The sequence below is a fragment of the Lithobates pipiens genome, unplaced genomic scaffold, assembly GCF_037356315.1.
Source record: "Lithobates pipiens isolate NorthernLeopardFrog02 unplaced genomic scaffold, aLitPip1_a1.2 Scaffold_23, whole genome shotgun sequence".
Lineage (NCBI taxonomy): Eukaryota > Metazoa > Chordata > Amphibia > Anura > Ranidae > Lithobates > Lithobates pipiens.
The window spans coordinates 239,460,905-239,482,887 of NW_027507785.1; the positions used below are offsets into that span (position 1 = coordinate 239,460,905).

Here is a 21,983-nt window from a genome sequence, read left to right on the forward strand (position 1 = left end):
GCCGCTGTCATCCGGCGAAGCTGCGATGACGTCACTCCCGCGCATGCGCACGGGAGCCGACATGCACGGCAGCTCCGTCGTTGAGAATGCCGCGCTCAGTGCGCCTGCGCGCCGCTGTCTACGGCGCATGCGCCGTAGACAGCGGTGCCTGTTTTCGTGCAAATATCTCCTAAACCATATAGGTTTAGGAGATATTTCTTGGACCTACAGGTAAGCCTTAGGCCTCATGCACACGGACGTTTTTACAGCCACTTTTTTGAGCTTTTTTTGCAGCTTAAAAACGGCTGTCCATGTTAGTCTATGGCTTCATGCCCACCTAGGCGTTTTTGAGTTGCAAATGGCATAGGCGTTTTTAAGCTGTAAAAAAAACCCAGGACCAGTGCGTTCCGTGGCGTGGAGCTAGAGCTGTAAAAACGCGAATCGCGGAAAAAAACGCGCATAAACGCGCATAAACGCGCAACATATTTTCTTTGTTTTCTGAGTGCTATAGCCAAGAGATGTGTTTCTTAAAAAACGCTACTTAACGCTAACGCTAAAAAACGCGCAAAAACGCCAATGCAAAACGCGGTAAAAATCATGTTTTTAACAACGATTTTTCCAGGCATCGGAGCTAGCTTTGCAGCCAGTTTTTTAAAACGTCCGTGTGCATGAGCACTAAATCTAGGCTTACCTGTAGGTAAAAGTGGTTTGTAAGGGTTTACAACCACTTTAAGTGATCCCTAAAAACTCATTGCCTGCCTAACAAATTACACTTTACTTTCTCCATTAGCTCATCCCCACAGAATTATTACCTTTTGACTTACTCCTCTCTTTTAGATTGAAAGCTCTTGCATTGTATGGTAACCATCTGGACTCTCATTATTTTGTAAAGTGTTGCTTAAACTGTTGGCGCTATATAGATCCTGTATATTGGTCTCAGCCATTGCCCCTTCTCACTTGCTGTGTCTGAGTCAATGAAGAGGAAGAGAGCTGGTAGAGCAGCTGCTCTTGCGCACATCACTGGATCGAGATGGGGCTTAGGTAAATATTGGGGGGGCTGGGGGGGCGAGGGATAGAATGCATGAAGGTAAAAACCTTCAGTATTTTCAACCACTTTAAATAGCCTCTGCATTTATAGATCTGCCAATATCAACTTTCCAAATATTACAAACAAATTCTGTTCACATGGACATAGCTTGATGTTTGACAAGTAGTATAAGTAGTATAAAATCTTGCTACATATATGAAGATGTCATATAACAAACCTACCTTTAAAACCACTTTAAAAATTCTTTAGACCTCAAAAAGTCTTACAATGATTTTTATTTTGAAGTTAATATGCATTAAAAGATCTATGGTCACAGCATACACTTTTTATATTTAACAATCCAATGCAAGTTTAGTTGAAAAATCAAATTTTCGGCTCCATGCATACTAGCTTTAAAAAAAAAAAAAAGGAAAAAAAAAGGCCACTGCTTCTGGCAGAAAAATGCTAATTTTGAGCATTTTTTGTTCTAGTGTTTACAGAAGTGTTTTTTTCTGCCTCTATACCCTGAGCTTAAATAACTTCTCTAGAAGGGGGGCATCTCCCCCTCCCGCCGACCATCCGGTGCTTCTCTGGGCTCTCCCGTGCCATCGGGAACCCGGAGAAAGAATCGGCCCCTGCCGGATGATGACCATAGAGATTTCAGTGATCTCTATGATAGTCAGAGGCCCGGGCGCGACGTTATGATGTCACGTCCGGGCCGTGGATATAAACAAAGCCACGATCACGGCTGGTAAGCATGAGATCGTGGATTTTTTTTCCCGATCTAATGCTTTCCAGCCTGGAGGAGAGATGTGGGGTCTTATTGACCTCACATATCTCCATTAGGAGGACCTGTCACAAACTATTCCTATTACATTCCCTGTAATAGGAATAAAAGTGATCAAAAAAAAGAAAAACATTTAAATAAAGTGTAAAAATAAAAAAAATAAAGTTAAATAAAAAAAAAGTTAAATAAAAAATGTATTTTTTTTTTAAATGCCCCTGTCCCCGGTAGCTCGCGCGCAGAAGCAAATGCACACGCAAGTCCCACCCACATATGTAAATCAAATCCACACAATTCTAGCACTAGACATCCTCTGTTACTCTAATGCTGTGTACACATGATCAGACATTCCGACAATAAAATACTGGGATTTTTTTTCCGACGGATGTTGGCTCAAGCTCGTCTTCTACATATTTTTGGTAAAAAAAAAATCACAATAAACATATATTGATTGGCTTGCGAAAAAGTTATAGCGTCTACAAAATGGGGGATAGATTTGTCATTTTTATTCTTTCTTTTTTTACTACTAATGGCGGTGATCTGCGATTTTTATCGTGACTGTGACATTGCAGCAGACAGATCGGACACTTTTGACACTATTTTGGGATCATTCACATTTATAAAGCGATCTGTGCTATAAAAAATCCACCGATTACTGTTTAAAAGTAACTGGCAGAGAAGAGGTTACCACTAGGGGGTACTGTAGGGGTTAAATGTGTGTCCTAGGGAGTGAATCTAACTGTGGGGGGAGGGGACTGATGAGGGGAGGAGACCGATCCTTGTAAAGAGGAACATCCGATCAGTTCTCCTCTCCCCTGACAGGATGTGGATCTGTGTGTTTACACACACAGATCCATGTCCCGACTCTGTTACCGGGCAATCGCGGGTACCCGGTGGACATCGCACCCGCCAGGCACGCTCGCCGGATCCCCAGCGATCGCGCATGTGCGCTCTCCACAATGCTGGGAAGCAGAGGACGTCATATGACACTCACCCGGAGGGAGGAACAGTTCCTGCTGCCGTCATTTTACAATACGGCGGTAGGGAACTGGTTAAAAAAATAAAAATAAAATAAAAGAACCCTTATGCCCCATACGCACAGTTTTTCTGCTGATTTTTTCGTTCAGATTTACCAAAACCATGTAGTGCAAAGGCCTGCCTGATTGCATACAAATTGAAACTCCTAAGGTTTGACCTCATATTATATGGTTTTGGTAAATCTGAAGGAAAAACTGATAGTGTGTATGGGGCTTTACAATCACTTTAAGTTTACTTGCTAGGATGCGGACCTGCACCTGTTCTGAAATCTACAGGGGGCTATATTAAAGCGGACCAACCTGCAGAGGTGTATATTCCTATTTTCACCATAGAAATGATTAAATGCAGTCATTTTCAGAGGAAGCCTCTGGCACATATCCAGATAGACAAGTCCCTGCTCTGTATCATACACATACCATGCAATATGTCCTTCCCACTATTTATATCCATCTTTAGGTAACATCAGCAATAAAATCACTTCTGATACCATTTTAAACAGCAAACCTGAAAGCAAAATTTTTTCCAAGCCTGAAGGATCTTCTGTTTTGTACTTTGCTTGAGAAGCTACACTGAGATGGTTTTTGGCACCGACCATTTCATATGTCAGCTATTTATTTAGCACAGCGTCTCCGGACTATTTAAGTGGAGTAAAACCATCAGACTCAACAGCGGTCCCTGCAAATGGTCCAAGAGAAATGATAAATCACGAACTAAATGCTGGATGAGTACCGATTATATAAATATAGTTATAATTAGCAAACTGAATTACTGAAACATATAGTCTGAAAGTGGAACTAAAATATTACTTTTAAAATAAATAGTATAAAACATTTGCAGAGATTAACCACAGACTAAACGTATCATCTCACAGCATAGCTACTTTCAAACTTCTCCAACCATAAAGTCCATCTGAATTCACATTGTTTGGACATGTAAGATGGTGGAAGGCTTTATATAAACGTTCTTTCCAAAACCGGCTTTAGAATGGCCGGAACACAACATAAAATGAGGATTTCATTGCAGAAATGGTATATGAATGTGCATCCAGTGCACTAGAGAGGAAGCGCACATGGGGTAAGGAATGAATGAAGGTAGTGAGATAACATCACTTAGGCTTCTTTCACACTGCGGAGGTGTGGGCATCGGCGGTAGCTTTACCGTTGTTTTTTAGCGGCGCTATTTGGTCGCTAGAGGGGCGGTTTTAAAAAGAGTTAAAACTGCCCGCAAAGCGCCACTGCAGCAGCACTTTGCCAGCAGTATAGCTGCGCTGCCCCACTGATTTCAATGGGTAGGAGCGGTTTAGGAGTGGTGAATACACCGCTCCTTCACTGCTCCAAAGATGCTGCTAGCAGGACTTTTTTTTACCATCCTGCCAGCGCACCACCGGAGGGCTTTCACACTGGAGTGAAAGGAGCCGTTTTTTTCAGGCGCTATTTTTAAAGCTGTAGCGCCTGAAAAAACGCCTCGTTGTGAAAGGGGCCTTAGACCCCTTTCACACTGAGGCGGTATTCAGGCGCTTTAGCCCTAGAAATAGCCTCTGCAAATCGCCTGAAAAACCGCCTCCCATTCACTGCAGTGTGACTTTTCACAATGGGGCAGTGCGCTTGGAGGCTGTTATGAAAAGTCCTGCAAGCAGCATCTTTTGGGTGGGTTGGGAGCACTGTATTTAGCGCTCCCAAAACACCCTGCCCATTGGAAATTAATGGGCAGTGCTTTTAAAGCTCCTTAAAAGCGCCGCAAAACTGGAGTTTTTAACCCTTTATATTGTGTTAAAAGCGCCCGCTAGCGCTCCAAAAGCTCCACTTAAACGGCGCTAAAACGAGCAGTGCTTTGGCAACAACAGCAGTCGCTTTCAGTGTGAAGCAGCCTTACGCAGCAATAACCATTGGTTATCAACTGCGGTAAAAAAAAAAGGCTGGAAATGCCTTCTGAACTCTGCATTACATACCTCTGACCCTGCACTCTGCGTTACTTAATCACTTGCTTACTAGGCAATTTTTCAGGTTTCAGCACTCTCACTCTTTAATTTACAATTGCGAGGTCATGCTACACTGTACCCATATGACATTTTTATAATTTTTTTTCACAAAATAGATCTTTCTTTTGGTGGTATTAAATCCTTTTAGATTGCAAGCTCTAATGAGCAGGGCCCCTCTGAGTCCTCTTGTACCAAATTATAATGTCATGTTGTAAAGTGCAGCGAAAACTGTTGGCGCAATATAAAACAATAATAATTTGCTACTGAGGTTTTTATTTTTTGCTAAACAAACAAAAAGAAACAAAAATAAAAAATAAAATAAAAAATTAAAAAACTGTTTTCATAATCTGTTATATTTTTTTTCCTTCATTGATGTGCACTGAAGAAGTTGCACTGATGGGCGCTGGTAGGCAGCACTGATGGGTGTATTGATAGGTGGCACTGTTGGGTATTGATGGGTGGCACTGGTGGGCACTGCTTAGCAGCAGTGGAGATTTCTCTCCACTTTCTGTTCCATAGCCAAAAAGGAAGTAAAAGGAAATCCATGAAAATTAAGATATAATCTTGGGGACCCTCAGGTCACCAGAAGTAGGTCCCCCAGATCCAGGACGGTGGGCACAAAGGGCGGATGCCCTGGGCGATACAATTTATTGGGGGTGGGGGGGGCACAGTGAAGTGTCCTTCTAAAACAGCCGTCACTAGTTTGCTGGGACCGCGGATTTTCCCAGCAACCGGTGACGCTGCGTGCGTGCGCCCGTCCCCTGCTCCTCACCGCAGGTATCGGAGTTGACAGAAGACCAGCTCGTACTCACGGGCTGCGACATCACATGCGCTCCCCGCACCTCGCCCTCCTGCTACTGCCAGTTCTCGGCTCTCCATATCTTGCAGCTTCCGCCCCTTTGGTATTTTAGTTGTGCCCTCCTGCATTCAAGGTATGGGGGCCACATGTTAACCAGTGATCACTAATGGGCATATTTTTATTGTGCACACTGCTGGGCATATTTTGTTAAAGGTCACCCTGATGGGCACCTTTTTTATGTTAAGGGGCACTCTGATGGACAAATTTTATTTTAAGGGGCACGCTGATGAATATATTTTTAATGTGCACACTGATGGGCATATTTTAATAAGCGGCACACTGATGGACACATTTTGGTGTGCCCATCAGAGTGCCCCTTAACATAAAATGTGCCCATCAGCGTGCACATTAATATACCCATCAGCGTGCCCCTTAAAATAAAATGTGCCCATCAGAGTACCCCTTAACATAAAAGGTGCCCATCGGCGTGACCCTTATTTTATGTTAAGGGTCATGCTGATGGGCACATTTTATGTTAAGGGTCACATTTTGTTGTGCCCATCAGAGTGCCCCTTAACTAGATGCTGACCGCCGGCTGTCAAATGACGGCCAGGCGGCGCACCTATTGTGGCGGGAGGCCGTCATATGACGGCCTCCCGTTTAAACAGGGAATGCGCGCGATCGTGCGCGCCCATCCCTGTTTCTTCGGTGGCGGCGTGTCACGGAGACACCGCTCGCCACCGAAGGGGGTGAACAGCCATTGGTTATGGCTGTTTACCACGTGATCGGCCGTGATGAAGTCATGGCCGATCACAGATGGTCACACCCCAGGTGACCAAGCAGGTTGAAAAGAAAATAACCTGTGTATTGCCAGCGCTACTCCTCACCCCTGCACTCTGCGTTACTTACCCCTGACACCTACACTTTGCATTACTTACTCCTGAACTCTGCATTACTTATCCATGATCCCTGCATCATGTACCCCTAACCCTGAACTCTATATTTCTTACCTCTGATCCCTGCGTTCTGCATCACTTACACTTGACCCCTGCACTCTGCATTACTTGCATTACCCTAAACCCTGCATTTGTACTACATAATCCTGACTCCTGCACTCTGCTCTACTTACTATCATATCTCCCAACCTTTTGAGATGGGAATGAGGGACACCCATTAGCAAAAGTATGTAGGCATAGGACAAACCCCCTGCCAAGCCTCCTTAAAGAAGAATTACACAAAAAATTCTTAGTTAAACCCATGAATGCTTTTTTTGTATCACTACTATTCCTTTATATTAGCTTTTGAAATTCATAAATGCAGCAATTTAGAATTTGGAAGAAAGTTTTAGCACTGGGAAATACTCTTTGAACAGTGGCGGCCCATCTATTGTGAGCCCCCCATCCATGCGTCCATGATCTACATACAGGGCGCCAGACTATGGATTCCAATGGAGGGTTTTTTTTTTTTTTTAAGCATGTGATTAGAGCCAGAGGCTCGAATAGGCTTCAAAGAGGGATGGGCTCAGGGGGGCAGAGCACTGTGCCCCAATCCCACCCAGTTTTGTGATGATAGCGAATTAATATTCACTATTTTCACACTAAATCTCCTCCCCGCCAATCAGGAAGTGGGTCGCGAGACCTGTTTCCCAATCGGCCAAAATGTCAGGTGATCCTATTGGACGCTTAGCGTCTAGGAGGAGGAGAGAGAAGACGCACGGCAGCTTGCATGGCGGAAGCTGAAAAGCTGTAGAAGACACCAGAGCAGCTGGCCGCAGCCCGCCACCTGCTTGAGGACACCGGAACCAGAGCCGCTACATGCAACTCGCCACCTAGATGGGGTCTACCGTGCTTGAGGACACCAGGGCCACTGCCCACAGCCCACCACCTAGATGGGGTAAGTGCTGGACCGACCGACCGACAGCAGGTAGGGGTGGGGGGGATTAGTGCTGCCGGCCGCCAGGGGGTGGGGTGGTTGTTTGCCGCCCCCCCAAAGAAAAAATAAATAAAATAAAAAAAACACCAGCCGCCACTGTTTTTGAAAGATAAAAAGTGCATTTTATACATAACTATATGCTTTGATCTCTTCCACATTGTTCAGGTAGGTCTCCATCTCTCCGGGGTAGCCTACCCCTGACTTAGAGCTTACAGAGGCTACAGCTGTCTTTTTTTCTCCCTTATAACAGTACTGTATCCAATCACCAAACAGCAGAGCTGTCACATGCTAGTAATGGGAGTGAGTCACATGGTAATTAATACCCAGAAGTACTTGCAAGGGCAAAGCACGGGTTTATTTAAACTGTGGAGCAACAATACAACTCAGGAATGATGGTAATAAAACTGCTATGTGTACTTACTCTTTGTGTTTAAAGGGTTGGATGATAACAGGATGATTGGTTAAGGCGGGAGTCCGCCGTTTTTTGTTTTTTTTTAAAAGTCAGCAGCTACAAATACTGCAGCTGCTGACTTTTAAAATAGTGACACTTAGCCACCCAGCGCGCCCGCGATGTCGGCACCCGAAGCCGATCTCTCGATCGTCTCTCGGGTGCTGCCGCTGCCATCTTGGGTATGGGAATCAGGAAGTGGAGCCTTTCAGCTTTATTTCCCGGTTCCCTACTGCGCATGCGCGAGTCGCGCTGTGCAATAAGGATGGTCCCTGCTGTCTCTGGGATCCGTGTGTTTCCCAGCAGGCAGCGGGGGACCTTCGGAAAGGGGCGTAGATTCTGCAGAAAGGGGCGTACCTTCTGCAGAATCTACGCCGGAAGTGGGTGCAGATACCTGTACTGTACAGGTACCTGCACCCCCCTCCCCCCTGAAAGGTGCCAATTGTGGTGCCAGGGGGGGGGGATTCCAATGAGCGGAAGGTCCACTTTAGGGTGGACCTCCGCTTTAACTATATAAAGAAATTACTGACAAACTTCTAGTGCAGTCATTTGCTGTCACTGCTTTATTGTTCCTGCCATAAACATTGTACTCTTTATGTTGTATTTTTACTTGTGTTTCATGTGTTCTGATCACATGCTCTGCAGAACGGCAAGAGCCAGTAGCAGAAAAGGGTTCTTTTATAAGATGGGTGGCACAGTGGTGTAGTGGTTAGCACTCTCGCCTAGCAGTAAATAGGGTCGCTGGTTCGTATCCCAACCATGACACTACTTGCATGGAGTTTGCATGTTCTCCCTGTGCCTGCGTGTGTTTCCTCCGGGTACTCCGGTTTCCTCCCACAATCCAAAGACATGCAGGTAGGTTAATTGGCTTCTGTCCGAAATTGGCCCTAGTATATGAATGGGGACCTTGGATCATGGGCTCCTTGAGGGTAGGGACTGATGTGAGTGTGCAATGTACAGGGATAGGGACAATTGTAGACACTCACTCAGGTTGGACTGGATGGACTGGTGTCTTTATTCAACCTTAGTAAATATGTAACTATGTAACTATAAAGCAAAACAAATTCCATTTATTACTGCTAGTAAATTGCTGACAATATAGAGGTGAACTCTTCAAGCATGTCAAAATTGAATATATCACTGATAACAGTTCTGCAATGAAAAGTGTCTGAAAGGTGAAGCTACACTATATTACCAAAAGTATTGTTACGCCTACCTTTACACACACATGAACTTTAATGGCATCCCAGTCTTAGTTGATAGGCTTCACTATAGAGTTGGCCCAGCCTTTCCAGCTATAACAGCATCAACTCTTCTGGGAAGGTTGTTCACAAGGTTTAGGAGTGTGTCTATGGGAATGTTTGATCATTCTTCCAAAAGCGCATTTGTGAGGTAAGACATTGGTGTTGGATGAGAAGGCCTGGCTCACAGTCTCTGTTCTAATTCATCCCAAAGGTGTTCTATCAGGATGAGGTCAGGACTCTGTGCAGGCCAGTCAAGTTCCTCCACCCCAAACTCGTTCCATGTCTTTATGGACCTTGCTTTGTGCACTTGTCCAAATCATTTGGTGGAGGGGGGATTATGGGTTGTTTTTCGGGGGGTTGGGCTTGGCCCCTTAGTTCCAGTGAAGGGAACGCTTAAGGCGTCTGCTTGGGGATGGCCACTTCCTCTTCCAACATGAGAGCACCAGTACACAACGCAAGGTCCATAAAGATATGGATTAGCGAGTTTGGGGTGGGGGGAACTTGACTGGCCTGCACAGAGTCCTGCAGGATTTTGTGTCTTCAATCTGTTTATTAGAGAGTACAAAATTTGTATGGTCATGGTGGACATTGGTGGCATAGTAAAACATATTGGATAGCGTTTTAACAGGCATTATGTAAGTGACCTAAATATAGGGAAGAGAAGAGTTTAATGTCAATTTGAAAAAATATGGAGGAAGGGGGAATTGAAGTAAGGTACTTGGAGCTGAAGAAGAAGGGATGGGATAAGCTTTTGGAAGTGGAGGGGGGAATAGTTGTAGAGGGCTCCTAGTAGCTGTACAGAATAACCAGCTTTAAATGAGTATACTAAAGAAAAGGTAGATGATAGAACTGTTTGGTGAAAAAAGTTCCCAGAACTGTAGTTTTGTCATCAATTTTTCAATAAATGAAAGTGGCGCTCCACCCAAAAGGGGAAGTTCCCCTTTAAGCACTCTTCCCCCTCTCCTATGCCACGTCTGGCATGTATTTTTTTGGCGGGGAGTGGGTACCTAGTTTTGACAGATACCCACTCTGCGAAGTTCTCTTCTGCCCCTCCCTCCCTGCAGTCTTCTGGGATATGTCACAGGTCCCAGAAGATTGCCCGACCATTCAAAGGGTGCAGCGCAACTCATGTATGAGCTGTCACGGGTGCCCACAGCTGTAATGACGGTGAAAGAAGAGGGAAAGAAGCGAGGGTTCGGGTGAGCACATCACTGGATCCTGGGACAGGAGAGTGTGCGTTTATTAAAAGTCAGCAGCTACACTTTTTGTAGTTTCTGACTTTTAATAAACACAAAAACAACTGGAGTTCCTCTTTAATGCCAGTTGTAACGTGGTTGTAAAGCAGAACTAAACCCTCCTATCCTTTACATTGAAGGAAGCTGCCATCTTTCTTTACCCTTTGTTAGATCTGCAGTTGCCATGGTGCTGCACATATGCTCAGTTATGACACCAGCCATTTGATGGCTCGACAGTTTGGTTGAGAGCACAAGTAACTGTAAGCCCTTGTACACGCGGTCGGAAAATTCCGACGGAAAATGTCCGATTGGACCATGTTGTCGGATAATCTGACCATGTGTGGGCTCCATCTGACTTTATCCGTTGGAATGTCCGACCAACAAAGTTTGAGAGCTGGATATAAAATTTTCCAACAACATGATCCGATTGGACTTTGTCCGATTGTTTGTAGAGAATTCCATTCGGACAGTGCCACACATGCTCAGATCAAATTACAAGACCAAAGCTATTGGCTACTAGCCTGAACATAGTCCTGTCGTGACGAACGAACGTCATCACGTGCCGAACGATCGGATTTTCCCACAACTTTGTCCGACCGTGTGTATGCAACACAAGTTTCGGACAAAATCCGACAGAAAAAATCTGACGGATTTTGTGGTCGGAATGTCCGACCGTGTGTACAAGGGCTAACAGTTCTCATTCACAACATGCCATGAATTTTTCTTTCTAGGTAAAAAGTTAAATCAATGGGTTTAGTTCCACTTTAATCTAAACCACATACAAGGCTCTAGAGAGCCACGCCTAAAGCCTTGTACACACGATCAGATTTTCAGACGACCGAATGTCCCTTTTTTGTTGCATGCTAGTCTCATGTCGAAAGTGAAGAGGTTACTCACCATAGGAGAATTCTCATATGACAGAATACAACTTCAGAAGTGTGTTGACTAGTTTTGTATGTATTCTTTCATTTCTGAGCATGCGTAGTCTTGAGCTTACATTTTTTTTCGTATGAAAACCATACTAATTAAAACAAAAAATCGGACGTTGTGTTCACGTGCGACAAAAATGCTATAGCCTGCACATCCAGCTTTTGTCTGATGAAAAAACGGAATTGGCTGTCGAAAGCACCATACCAACGATCTGAAAACGACAGATTGTTTGTCGGACGAAATTTGATTTCCGATTTTCGTATCATGTGTACGGGCTTTTGGTGTCTGTTTTTAGCTGTCAGAATGTGGATCATAGGTATGAACAGGTACCACGTACTTGGAAATACTGACAGGTTTTAGGCTTAGATGTGCTCCACTAAGCTTCATCAGAAGTGGCTGAGAGAAGATGTCAGTGGAAAAGCTACTTGGGGCAGTGCAGGCCTCACATCAATAAGGGAGGCATACTAGGGGATCAGCAGCAGGTTCAGTTCCACTTTAACCACTTAAGGGCCGGCTCCTGTAGAAATACATTGGCAGAATGGCACGGCTGGGCAAAGTGAATTTCCCACCTGCCGCGAGCTCCATGACCTGCAGACTCGATGTCCGCTGGGTGCCCGCAATCGTCTGACAGAGCTGAAGAACAGGGAGATGCCAATGTAAACACAGCATCTCCCCTTTCTGCCAAGTGACAGGACACTGATCGCCTGCTCCCTGCCATTGGGAGCAGCGATCAGTGTCGTGTCACTGGTAGCCCATCCCCCAGGCAGTTAGAATCACTCCCCAGGACACACTTAACCCCCCCTCCAGTGGTTAACCCCTTCACTGCCAGTGACATTTTGACAGTAATCAATGCAATTTTATAGCATTGATCACTGTATTAATGCCAATGGTCCCAAAAATGTGTCAAAATTGTCCGATGTGTCCGGCATAATGTCGCAGTCACGATAAAAATCCATTACTAATAAAAAAAATGAATTAATAAAAATGCCATAAAACTATCCCCTATTTTGTAGACGCAATAACTTTTGCGCAAACCAATGAATAAACGCTTGTATAAATTTGTAGACGAATACGTATCGGCCTAAACTGAGGCAAATAAAATAAAATAATTTTATATATTTTTTGGGGATATTATTATAGCAAAAAGTAAAAAATAATGCATTTTTTTCAAAATTGTTGCTCTATTTTTGTTTATAGCACAAAAAAATAGAAACTGCAGAGGTGATCAAATACCCCCAAAAGAAATCTCTATTTGTGGGGAAAAAAGGACGCCAATTTTGTTTGGGTGCAACGTGGCACAACCGCGCAATTGTCAGTTAAAACGACGCAGTGCCGAATCGCAAAAAGTCCTCTGGTCTTTGGCCAGCCAAATGGTCTGGGGCTTAAGTGGTTAAAATGACTACACTTGGAGTTCCATCCTTAATAAGATACTTACATAGAGGTACAAGCCTAAGGGCCTCTTTACATAGCTGAGATGCAATAAAGCAGAACTAAGCTCTAAGAAATATTTACCTCCACCTTTCAGAGATGGTGGAGGTAACATTCCTGACCGCTGTCATCTTTTCTTTTGGGTACCGGGTTTTCGCACCTCTTGATTGGTCGGTGGTGGAACGAGGTCATGTCCTCTTCTGCAATATAGAGCTGCCTGGTCACAGTTTTTTAAATACATCATCTAAGTTCAGTTCTACTTTAACACACAAACATTAAAGCGGGAGCTCCGCCGTTTTTTTTTTTGTTTTTTGTTTTTTATTAAAAGTCAGCAGCTACAAATACTGCAGCTGCTGACTTTTAAAATATGGACACTCACCTGTCCAGCGTGCCCGCGATGTCGACACCCGAAGCCAATCTGCCACTCAGCTCTCAGGTGCTGCCGCCACCATCTTCGTTATGGGAATCAGGAAGTGAAGCCTTGCGGCTTCACTTCTCGGTTCCCTACTGCGCATGCGCGAGTCTCACTGTGCAATACGGACGCTCCCTGCTGTCTCTGGGACCCGTGTGTTTCCCAGCAGACAGCGGGGAATGGACAGGAAGTGGCGTCAATACCCGCAGATTCTGCGGCTATCTATGCCCAGAAGTGGGTGCAAATACCTGTATTATACAGGTATCTGCAAACCCTTCCCCCTGAAAGTGCATCTATTTTTTCTTTTTTCTACTGTATTTGGTGTGTATCACACTTAGTAGCTGCTGCTATGTGTGTTTGTTTATTTTTCACTAGGTAGTTAGGAGCGCAGTATTTTTTTTTCTTTTTATTGTCTGTACTATTGATAAATTACTTACTGCTACTGTAGTTCATCTGCTAATATTTTTATTTTACGTTTCTGATTTTTCTATTTTGATATGGACATTTTTTTATACAGAGCCTCCCGGGTGGTTAACATTGATGGGGTCTTTGAGGTGTATAAGAATGAGGAAGGTGACCTTGGTGGGTTATTTACCCAGGTTAAAAAACATAACCATTTCCAAGACCCATACCCAATGGGACGTTGCTTATTTGGAGACCTATGTTAAACATAACATGGTCCCTTAGAAGCCTTAGATGGGAGGTCAGTCCCCAAAAGGGAGATATCCAGTTGGAAGACTGGTTCAAATATTTCAATGAGGCGGGGGTCAATTTTCTAAAATTCCTACTAGAGAGGAAAAATCTTAAGCTTTCTCATTTAGACAAAGAAATTAAGGCTATTAAGGAAAAATTTACCCCACACCAAGATACTGTGGAATATAAAGAAAATCACCGTCACTCCCAAAAGGGAGGGTTTGCGATGAGCGGAAGTTCCTCTTTAGGGTAGAGCTCCGCTTTAATGCGCTTTTTGTGTTTAACATATGCATTGCCTTAAAGAGGAAGTAAACTCTCCCACTCTGATGCTTCTTTTCATTTAGTCCATTATAATAAGTCATTATCAGACTATAGCCACTGTAATCCAGCCCAAATTGCATATTACTTACTGTTTAAAGAAACTTTATAAAAACTTGTTTCCAGGGGTTAGGCAGCACCATCTTAAGTATTGTTTTCTGAGTCCACAGTGGAGTGTATTTCCGCTCTTACATTAAGCACTTCCTGTACTGTTAACCAAGCCTCCTTCTCAATCCAAAGTTTCTATGGCAACCCTGCTTCCCTGTTCATAGCTTACTTGTGACGATTTCTGTTTCCCTTTGTCAGACTTATCAGCTTCAGCTGATAAGACTGTAGTAATGACCAAGTTTAGACTGTATGTGAGGTCACATGGTGTGTAGGAGGAAGCTTTGAGTGATAAGCAGAGTTCAGTGGTGTGCCGTAGGAAGTCCTGATAACAGATAGATAAGACATAGAGAATGTGCCTTAAATCATGGGAGATCTGGGCATGCTCAGTGACTTCATTTTAAAGAACAACAAGGATTACAACAATACTAAGCAAGTAAGGAGATATCTACAAGCAGTGTTCATTAGGGTTTTTTATGCTGATTTACATGGGACAAAGTTGTGGGGGAGGGTTTACAACCACTTTAAGTCTGTCCTTTCATTTTAAATGGGGTAACGCATAAAAAAAAAAGGGAGCTATCTGGGGTTCAATGTTTCCTATTACTCAGTATCAATATAGTAGGTAGAGCTGCACGATTAATTGTTAAGAATCGAGATCGCAATTTTTCCCCCCTTGCGATCTTAACAAAGCATTTTTCCAATTCTATGCAGAGAGTTCTCTGCTCAAGCCGACAGCTGCCAAAAAACCCCAAAAAACAGGCAGTCTGCCAAGCTTCACAACAATCCTCAGCCGTTAACGTTTTGTTCTTTAGATCAAAGGGATGAACTTCAGTCTGTAAATGAGGGAAGTTTAACCACTTAAAGACTAAACCTTTTTCCTGACACTTTTCAAGTTAAAATGATAATTTTAGAAAATTACTTAGAACCCCCAAAAATTATATTATATTATATATATATATATTTTTTTAGCAGAGACCCTAGAGAATAAAATGGTGGTTGTTGCAATATTTTATGTCACACTGTATTTGTGCAGTGATCTTTCAAATGCAATCTTTTTGTAAAAAAAAAGTACACTTTAATGTTTAATAACAACTTTTATTCTAAGCAAAAAAATTTGTCATTCTCATTTTGGCCAGAATCGTGGAGCTCTAATAGGCATACAAACTTAGCACTCATTTGAAGGGTCCATGCACACTGGGCTTAAAATAAAAAAAAGTTCTTTTGGTAGGAAACAATGCTTTTTTCAGAGCATTTTTGTACAGGCATAGGAGCATTTGGCGTTTTTTTTTTCTGCCAGAAAACTGCTCTCAAAAATGCAAACCAGAAGGGGTTTTTTTTTCGGTTTCTAAGCCCACGATTTCATTTCAGCTGTTAGTGTGAACCTGAGCTAAAGGTTGAACCCATAATATGTCTCTCTGTCGCAATGTGCATGGATACATAGGATAACATGGCAAAGGATCTACAGGAAAAACAAAACCCCTAAGGATGAACCTCAGTAAACCTTATATAATGGTCAGTTTCAGTGTCCATCTATAAGGCTGTGAAAAAGCTCAGTAGGCCCAAAGTTAATCATTTTATTCTACATCTTTAGGGCGCTGCTAAAAAATACTATTGGTTATCGCAGAAAATCATCTTGGTGGTGCCTGTTGGGAATCCTGTGTGTCCTTATTGCTTATTGTCAGGTGACCCAAAAAAGTTCCAGTTTTGGTGGCTGAAAAGTTTTCTTATTTTTACAAGGGTGAGAGTGATTTGGATGTAGCTTTAAAATGTTACTAAACCCAGGACCCTGCATTCGCTATATCTGGCCTCTAACAGTATAAAGAAAATGGAAATGCAATTATTTTAGTAAATATAAATTGCTAAATACCTTTTCTCATCAGCATTATATAGCAGTCATGTGACTTCTATCAGTGTCTAGCCGAGCTAGTTAAAGCTTGTAGGAGGTGCTTTTATTCTCCTCCGATTGTCCTATGAGGATGCAAGCAGGGCCCCTGATCCTATGTATGGACAGCTCTGATTGGCTTGTACTGATTACATGCACCCCTCCCAAGAAAAAAAAAAGAAAAAGCTATCTAGCAATACACACCAAACTGAGCATGTGCAGAGTGCCCCCAATGCTCTGTTCTATCAGGATATGTATCGAACAGTAAAAGAAGGGGAGGATCAGAGAAGACAATATCAAACAGCCTTTTTACACAATAAGGAGGATTAACTCCTTTGGTTGATATAACGAGCATGCTTTACTGTATATACAGACTGATTTTACTGTTGTGGGTTTAATAACACTTTAACTAAAGATTTTACTTCTGTCTGAATCTATTGTTCTAGCTGTCCAAATCTCTGAATATGTATGCAGCCTTACTAATGCTGCATCACATCTGGAGAGACTTGGGTTTACAATGTGCAATTCAGCAACTAAAACAGAGAAGTGGTTTAATCCATAACTCCATCTGGAGGAAATGTAAACTTTTTCTCATTTCTCCCCTGGCTGCACTATAGGTGTGTCGCTGGGTTCCTAAGGCTCGGTTCACAGAGGGGCGGCACGACTTGCAGTGCGACTCACAGACGCGACCTGCAAACGACTTCAGCAGCGACTTGCAAAACGACTTCTGTATAGAAGTCAATGCAAGTCGCCTGAAGTCGCCCCAAAAGTAGTACAGGAACCTTTTTTCTAAGTCGGAGCGACTTGAGTCGCTCCTATTAGAACGGTTCCATAGTACAGAACGGAGCGCGACTAAGTCGCCTGGACAAGTCGCCCCTGTGTGAACTGAGCCTAAGTGAACCTATGCTTTGATCATACATTAACCATAATGTGAATTTACTAACCTTCCACAAGCTTTTCTACCACTAGAGTTGAAATCCCTGTGTTATTCTACACAGGCCTTCGCATTCGCCTTCCTATGCCAGTAATTTGTGCATGGGCATAGTGACTGGCAGTTTAAACAGTAGAATTGCATATGGGGTGGCAAGGGGAGCATTAACGTGGTTGTATAGTCCTTTTTGGGACTTTTACCTACAGGAAAGCCTATAATAAGGCTTACCTGTAGGTAAAAAAATATCTCCTAAACCTGTACGGTTTAGGAGATATTCCCCTCGCAATGCGCTGCTGACAGCAGCGGCGCATACGCACAGGGGATTCTCGGCTGATAGCCCCGAAGCCGCGATACCCGGAAGAAACGCAGAGGGAACATGTCAGCTCCCTCGGCGTGGATCGGACCAGATATCAGGGCCTCGTTCAAAGGTAAGTATTTCATAATGAGCTAGTATGCGGTGCATACTAGCTCATTATGCCTTTTCCTTTGCAGGTAGGAAAAAAAACAAAAAAAAAAAAAAACACATCAGTGGGTTTACAACTGCTTTAAACGTTCCTTTTGGTTGTATGAATATTCCATTGTCATCTATTGTATTCTGACACCTGGCACCTGCAGCTCTCAGAATTACCAAACAGTGACTACAGCTCACTGGATGCAGTCGCCATTTGGCCGATTTTTTTCTACCCAGCTTGGCACTTGCCTGGTAGAGGCTGAGCTGATAAGATGGCTCTCCCTAACACCTCCTGTCCTCTCCCCTTCAGGTTGATGATATGGCATGATGTCGCGGAGTGGCAAGGACACCTGTAGCATGGCCTAGCCAGCAGAAGACCTGGATCATGCAATGAGTCGGAAGCTAAAGAGCAGGAATTTAATTCCGGATGTTGTCAAAGGACTTGCGAATGCAGAAGACAGAACCGTCACAAGAGCAGAGGTCCGCAACAGTCCGGCAGCAGAAATACAGATTCAGGAGACGAGAATAAACAGGAGTCACATGATATCAAATGATCAGCAGGATGCAGGGTCAGGTAACAAGTCAGAAGTTAGGTAACGGAGGATTGAAGATCAATAGATGTCAGAAGGCAAACTGGATAGAAGACAAAAGCAAGCAGGGTCTGGTCATGGGTCACAGGAGCTGACGACTACTCAGCAATAATCTTGAGCTTTGCAGTGCTGTACATAGGCCACCGGGCACCAAAAGTCAATTCCAACATGCATGCTAATGCGCATGTGCCTCAGTGCAGACATGCACACAGCTCTGATCTTGCGTACAGGTCTGCAGACCCTTCCATGCGCATATTTTAGGGCAGGAACGCATATCCAGTTTTACCGACATAGCTCCTTCAATTAATTAATCAAAGTTTGTGGAGCCTAGTGGCTCCAGCAGGGCCAACCACGATTTGTATTGTGTTCACAGGAATCATCCAAAATTTTAGCCATCATGTGTAGTCATATTAAGCATAAGCCTGGTACCAGGGCCACCATTGGGGGGTATAGCCCATATGCTTTAAGGGGCCCGAGTGTCCCAAAGGGCCCGGCCACCTGGCGGGGATGGGAGAAGGCAGGCGAGGGTGCAGAGTAGCTCTGTGAATGCTTCTGTATGAGTGTGAGTCGGCAGCTGCTCTGTGTCATTGAGCTCACTGAGCTCACATCAGACTCTTTGCTGCCACCTCTGGCAACTTCCTGCATGTGCACTCTTCATGTGTGCTGCCTGTACTGTATTCTGGACTGAAGCTCCTATGTGTCTCAGCCACATGTGGAAACAAGAGCTGGGGCTAGGAAGACCACCTTACATGTAAGAGCTGTTGTACAAGTGAAACAAGGGGGGGGGGGGGTTTAGGCTGTGTTAGAGAATCTTAGTGAACAAATAGGATCATGAAGGCCAAGGAACACACCAGACAGGTCAGGGATAAAGTTGTGGAGAAGTTTAAAGCAGGGTTAGGCTATGAGAAATTTATCCCAAGCTTTGAACTTCTCACGGAGCAATTTTCAATCCATCATCCCAAAATGTAAAGAGTATGGCACAACTGCAAACCTACCAAGACATGACCGTCCACCTAAACTGAGAGGCCGGGCAAGGAGAGCATTAATCAGAGAAGCAGCCAAGAGGTCCATGGTAACTCTGGAGGAGCTGCAGAGATTCACAGCTCAGGTGGGAGAATCTGTCCACGGGACAACTTTTATTCGTGCCCTCCACATTTATGGAAGAGTGGCAAGAAGAAAGCCATTGTTGGAAGAAAAAAACATAGTCCCATTTTCAGTTTGTGAGAAGCCATGTGGTAACACAGCAAACATGTGGAAGAAGGTGCTCTGGTCAGATGAGACCACAATTTAACTATTTGCAAAACGCTATATATGTGGCAGAAAACTTACACTGCACATCACCCTGAACACACCATCTCCACTGTGAAACATGGTGGTGGCAGCATCATGTTGTGGGAATGCTTTTCTTCAGCAGGGACAGGGAAGCTGGTCAGAGTCGATGGGAAGATGGATGGAGCCAAATACAGGGCAATATTAGAAGAAAACCTGTTAAGCCCCATACACACTATAAGATTTTCTGCTGATTTTTGTCTTCAGAGTTACCAAAACCATGCAGTGCAAGGACCTGCCTTATTGCATACACATTGAAACTCCTAAGGTTTGACTTCATATTATATGGTTTTGGTAAATCTGAAGGAAAAATCTGCAGAAAATCTGATAGTGTGTATGGGGCTTTAGGCTAGATTCAAACCTATGTATTTTTAGTGCATTTTCTAGATTTGCACTACAGCTCATTTAACATGGTTTCCTATGGAACACGTTCTGTAGTGCAAATATGCAAAATGCACTAAAAATGCATAGGTGTGAATCCAGCCTAAAGCCTCATACACACTATAAGACCGTGTGTACGCTCCATCGGACAAACTTTTTCGGTTTTCACCAGACTTTTGTTGGCTGTGCGAACGGACAAACTTTCCAGCAACAAAAGTCCGATCATGTGTACAAAAAACCATAGGACTTTTGTACAAAGTACAAACACGCATGCTCAGAACCAATGCAAAAGATCAGACAACAATACAGAAGTTGACCAAAGGTGGCAGTAAAGAGCTGAAAAACCATGTGATTTGGTAAAAGTTGGCTGAAAAAGTCCTTGTGTGTATGCAATACAAGTTCACGGCCGACACCCTTTGTACAAAAATCCACGGGAAAGTTTGTACAAAGTCCGATCGTTTGTATGAGGCTTTAGAATGACCCAATCAAAGTCCAGACCTAAATCCAATTGAGAATCTGTGACAAGACTTGAAAATTGCTGTTCACAGAAGCACTCCAACCAATCTGACTGAGCTTGAGCTATTTTGCAAAGAAGAAATGGTGCAAAACTGTCACTCTCTGGATGTGCAAAGCTGGAAGAGACATCCCCAAAAAGACTTGCAGCTGTAATTGCAGCAAAAGGAGGTTCTACAAAGTATTGACTCAGGGGGGCTGAATACAAATGCACGCCACAATTTTTTATGTATTTATTTGTAAAAGATTTGGAAAACCATTTATAATTTTCCTTCCACTTCACAATTATGTGCCACTTTGTGTCGGTCTATCAAATAAAATCCCAATAAAATACATTTACGTTTTTGGTTGTAACATGACAAAGGGGGTCATTTACTATAGCTCCAGGAAGTTGCAAATAATATTGCTCATTTTAGCCAATTCAAATTTCAATAGGGGAACGTGAGAATGAAAAAAGAGCGCTATTAGCGGCGAACAAACGTTAGTAAATTCGAAGTCAGCGCTAATTAGCTATTCTGCATATATGCAAATACCAATTTCTACCAAGTTATTCTATAGCACTGCACTGTAACCATGATCCATGTATGTGAAAGAAACATTTTTATGAGAGATGTGCTCTACCCCGTGCCCATCTATTGATGTATATTGCAATTAGTATTCCTAGTTTTTTTGGCTGTAACATGAGAAAATGTAGAAAAATTTCAAGGGGGTATGAATATTTTTCAAGGCACTGTACATAATAGCAAGGGGTGTGCTGGAGGGTCTATTGGTGCTGGCTACTGGGGGTTTCTATTGTCACTGGTGGGGATCTGTCTTATGTTGCTGGTAGGAATTGACCATTAAGGGAGAGGTTTATTGTTGTTGGGAGGTCTATTGATGCTGGCTGGTGGGAGATCTGTTGTTGCTGCTGGGGATCTAATGTTGCTAGAGGTGGTATTTTGTTGTGGGTGGTCCATTGTTACTGTGTGTGTGGTGGGGGGACTATTATTGTGTGGGGGAACTATTGTTGCTGGGGGAGTCTATTGTTATGTGAGAGATCTATTGCTGCTGGGGTGAGATCTATTGTTGCCCTATTGTTGCTGGGGTGGGGTTCGTTGTTGCTGGGGGAGTCTATTGTTCTGTGAGGGCTTTATTGTTGCTGAGGGGTATTATGTTGCTGGTAGGAATCGACTATTAAGGGAGAGGTCTATTGATGTTGGCTGCTGGGGCTCTAATGTTGCTGGGGTGGATCTTTTGTTACCGAGGGTGGTATTTTGCTGTGGGTGTTATGTGAGAGACCTATTGTTGCTAGGGTGAGGCCCACTGTGCTGAGGGAGTCTACTGTTGTGTGAAGGGTCTATTGTTGCTGGGGTGGGGTCTATTGTTACTGGTGGGGATCTATTGTTGCTGGGGGTGTCTATTGTTAATGGGGAGTCTATTGTTGTTGGGGTGGGGTCTATTGTTACTGGGGAGATCTATTGTTGCTGGGGTGGGGTCTATTGTTACTGGGGGTCTATTGTTACTGGGGGATCTATTGTAGCTAGGGTGGGGTCTATTGTTACTGGGGGATCTATTGT

At 43.7% G+C, this 21,983-nt stretch overlaps 1 protein-coding gene across 1 annotated transcript in view; it reads right to left on the reverse strand.

Moving 5' to 3' along the window:
* LRRC8B (leucine rich repeat containing 8 VRAC subunit B) overlaps positions 1–21,983 on the reverse strand; it is a 62,179-nt gene that overhangs the window by 39,367 nt on the left and 829 nt on the right. The window lies entirely within an intron of this gene.